Source organism: Struthio camelus, chromosome Z (genome assembly GCF_040807025.1).
Source record: "Struthio camelus isolate bStrCam1 chromosome Z, bStrCam1.hap1, whole genome shotgun sequence".
Lineage (NCBI taxonomy): Eukaryota > Metazoa > Chordata > Aves > Struthioniformes > Struthionidae > Struthio > Struthio camelus.
In genome coordinates this window covers 16,803,276-16,807,974 of record NC_090982.1, presented here as the reverse complement: position 1 = coordinate 16,807,974, position 4,699 = coordinate 16,803,276, and positions in this window count along the sequence as shown.

Below are 4,699 nucleotides of genomic sequence, written 5' to 3'. Positions count from 1 at the left end.
CAAATGTTGAATACAGTCAGAAAAAATCATAAATGGTAGCATTATTGAATGTTAGACACTTAAAAGCAATTGGTAAATCCGGCAATATTTCTAGTACGTGACTTCTCAGGGATTACTTCCATTGTTTCTTCTTTCATCTCTGCAAAATCTGAATTATTTTGCTTAGGGATACGAACCAAAGCTTCAAGGCAGCAACTGCATATCTCTGTTTTTGCTGCTAGAAATCACACACAGACGGATTTTGCTTTCAGTATCCCTGCTTTGTATCTTGTAACTTGCCACAGCATGACTGCAGAAATAAACCACCTGCTAACAAAGGAAATGGTAGGTAAAGTAAAAAGTTTCTCTTCTAGGCTTTTAACTGTCCACAGAAGTCTTTCTCTTACAGTTTGATGGTTACATTGATCTTATTTTAAGTAAATGAAATATATGCTCTTGCTTTTGAAACCACTGTCCATCATAATTTAATTGCAGTTCTTACTCTTTCTTTGGCCATATTTGAGCCACATATAATGACTGACTAATTCTGTGTTTTGATGCTCATCTTCTCTACCAGCTGAGAAATGCACAATGTTGATTTCTTTTTGTCCATTCCTAGGAAGAAAGAAGTCTTGATTTTAGAATTATCAAAAAAAAAAAAAGTACATGCAGAATTTGTAGTCAGTCAAATATTTACTTGCAACCTGTGATTGGGTTGCCTATTAAGAGTCCACTAAAATTGGCTGCTATAAATGTTCACATAGCGGTCTCAATAGATAGTCTCAATCCTTTTGCCAAGGAATGTGGGAGGAAAGCATTGTACCCTCCTCCCTGCATACCTACCTGAAGGCCAAGGACACAGCAACCTTGCTAGTGTTACGCTGATGGTTCATTCCAAGATGTTAACAAAGGAGTTTTTAAAAATACACTCTAATTTAAAAATGTTTTTGAAACGTTTTGAAGAAAGAAACATTTCTCTCACCCTTTCACTCCCTTGCTTGGATTTGCTGTATGACTCAGCTGACAGCTATGCTATTGTATGAAAGCCAAGGAACAGATCAGTTAAAGTAGGAAACTGGAACTCTGTGTCCAAGTATCAGAGCGACTTGCTGCAGCACTACCTTGTGAGAGTCACCTTTTACAGCTAGTATCAATGACAGAAAAGACCTCCACCATTAACCTTAGATCAAGCTGTATATTCTCTGTCTGTACTGCAGGCTCCTGGGGACAGCAGTAGGACGGTTGGCACTCTAGGTGTTTGCATGACTAAAGCACCTCACAGGTGATACAGGTTGCAGCAACCAGCACAAAGTCAATTATGGGCAAGTGTAAGCTTTGTTGGTGTGGTGATTTCACAGAAGTTTCTTGCTAAACATTTAAAGCAGAAGCATTCTGGTGTGCAGCACATTCTTCTTCAGTGCATTGGGCTGGTGGAACTGCTATACTCTTAAGAAATAGCCTTATTGCATTGTGTAGGAGAGGGCAACTGTAAATATATCAAAAGCATATCATGCATACAAATCCTTCTAATATACAAGGGATGTAATTGTCAAGTTTTTAAGTTTTAGGTCTGATGGCTGTTTGACTCTATCCTACTGCAATTCCTAGGAACTGTACAGTTTTGTGATATTTGTAAAGTGTTTCTCTACTGATTCAAAAGTATATGATTCAAAAGTAAAACCCTTAATTTTATGAATATTTTCAGTCTCTCTGAGATTGTTGAAAACACTGGAAGCAAAGATGCACTTAAAAGCTTGCAGAACTAGACACCACCTGTGAAGGCTTCAGTAATTTGTACAACTATCTTCATTCACCCTATCAAAATATAAGACGTGTTTAATTCTTTTCATCTGAAATAGTCTATGCTTCTCTTCCTATGAGGCTTCATAGTTTTTAATATGTTAAAACAAATCTTAAAAGGCAAGAACAAAGCATTTACCGTTTTTTTTTTTTTTGCTTAGATAAACATTCTGTTGGCTTCAGACCAGATGTATCTTTAAGTACATTTTGAATTGATATAACAAGATATAACCAAAAAGAAAACACATCTTATGGATTCAGTATTGCTTCAGATACCGAAATCATACTCAGTAATATTTGAATGTAATAGTCTCCTCCCAGCTTCAGGTTAATGATAACAAATGCTCCCACTAATTTTGAAATAATGGAAGGCTCTCCTTTATTTACTGCTCAGCAAGAAACAAGGAAGAGATGTCCTCCCCTTGGAACTATTTTAATATTTTAGCTTAAGTCTCCTGACGTGGTTTGTAAGGGTTCAAATCAGGAAGGATTACATATCTGAAAAACAGTTCTCTACTGCTAGCTTCTTTTCAGATTCTTCCCTTATCTGCAAGGTCAGGTGAAGACATCAGAGGACTAGAATTATGCTCTATTTGTGAGATTGCTCAAGAGGACCTTGTAGTGCTCCCTCATGTAAAAAAAGCTCATTTCTTTAATCTTAATTTGAGCAGTGTACTCAGGCTCAGAAGAACACAGCAAGGCAACAGCCTCCAGCAGCTTTAAAACTGATTGGCCTTAACTAGCTTGCAAGCTGTTTCAAACGTCTTTCAGTTCTTTGATTAGTTTTTAACAACTAATGTTTTCACAGGATGATATTGCTCCAAAGCAGCTTTCTCTTCTTGTTACGACTTTTTTAGATTTTCGTGCCTAGTGAGCTATTTGCAAGATTTACTTTATGTTTTCTTAAGGAATCAAGGAGGATTCCTTAATTCTCTGCAGATTAATTGTCTGCTATTGTGCTGTTCTCATTAGCTGTAAAGGGAATATTTCCTTTCTTCAGGTGATATACACATGAAGGTAAGCTCTTTGGGGTATCTTTCAGTGCTATGTCAGCTTACTGTGAATCAAGGACTTGCACCGTTAAGTTAGCTTCTAAAGAAGTCAGGCTGTACATTCTGTTCCCTTTGTGTTGTGCTCCTTTTTTTTGTTAGTCAGGTGATCTTGCCTCTCCATATCGCAGGTCTGAAAAAAATCCTTTTTGTCAGACGTAGTGCTTTTAACGCTTACTTTTTGAGCTTTCAGCTACATCTGCTACATTTATAGTGAATACTGAGAGATATAACCTGGAGTTTATGCCCAGCAAGTGTTAAGTGAAGGCAAGTGGAAAAACTTGCACAGCTTTCAGGGCGTTTTATCTTTGAGTATTTTGCTCCCTAAAAACCTTTAGCAATGACCTGATCCTTACTACTCGCTAGCTCCCCCATGCTGGCAAATTCTGCATTGTTACTTCATTCCTCCGATTACTTTGTAGAGTAAACCACCACTGAGAGCAGAAGCACCTTGCAGTCCCACAGCGATGTCCTCTAAAACATGGAGAGGAACTTTGATAAGGAAAACAATATTTAACTACTGTTAATCCCTGGGCATAAATACCTCATTTCTCCATGCTGTTTCTAAGATTCTAAGGTATTATAAATCCATGTAACTACCTTGACTTGTGCAGCATGACCAAATTAGATATAGGAATATGAACAAAAAGGGCTTGCCTACAAACACTGCATTCATGCTTTAAATAGGGAAATCAGATTAGGCCCTGTCTAGACACTGAGTTCAAAAATCGCTAGAGTAGAGATAGAATTCTTTGCAAAGCTACATGACCAAGACACATAGTGTCATTTGGTGAGGTAAAATATTTCATGCCAGGACTGGATTATACAATTTACTTGTGGGTATTATGATCTTTACACATCGAAGAGATGAAGCCACTGGAATGTTAGGAAAAGCTCTGATGGAGTTAGGTAAAGTTTCCAGTTTAAAGCTCTTTCTTTGGCCTCCTATCAGCTTCTGAAACTTTCATAATGAAACTTCGCCTTTCTGTAATTTACAATCAATTTATTTTGAAGGACTAAGGCAATTTTTTAGAATATCGAATGTGTACAAAGATATGTTTCCATTCCAACAAAATTATTGCCATCACTTTTATGATGGTAGTTGGGAACAGTGCTTAAAATTGGCAGTGAAGTGACTCACAGTGGAAAATGCTGTTTCTAATTAGGTAATGAATTCTAACAGAATTCTGTATTTTAACAGAATTCTGTATTTTACCTGTACTTATCCTGTCTCAGGATTCCAGGTTTTTACTTGTGCAGAAATTATCAAGGGACACTTGCAACTAAGCCAACTGTTTCTAAGAAAAAATAACTGAGCTACTAGTCATCCCATTGTAACAGGATATCTAAGTCGGCCGAGTAGGAAGCGAGGCAATATTGAGAGTGCTGTAGTTTAGACGTATTCAGAACAAACCTATTCTGCTGAAATGTGAATCAGAGGGAGTTTTTAAGGGCAACCAGTGGCAAGAATGATTTTCTAGAATGACACTATGCAGAGAATTTTTCTGGAATGACACTACAGGTTCTACAAGGTGAAACCGTGCACAAATAGGTTCATTTATCCACTGGAATCAAATCTTACATGACTAGGAAAAAACAAGGGCTGCTCTGCTGATTTCAGATAAATCAGAATCCCGAACTGTAAGAGAAACTTAAAATAACATAGCAAAGTTAATGTTAAAGGGTGTGAATTAACACTGTCCTATCTATTCTGCACAACAGTTCACACGGGACCAGCTTGAGATGTTCCTCTTCCACTGTTTTATTTCCTTCTGCTATGGAACAATAAACCGTTTCTGTATTTTTTTTTTTTACTTTAAACAAAATTTTAATGTGCTGAATTGACATGGCTTAATTTGACAAGAAAGGAG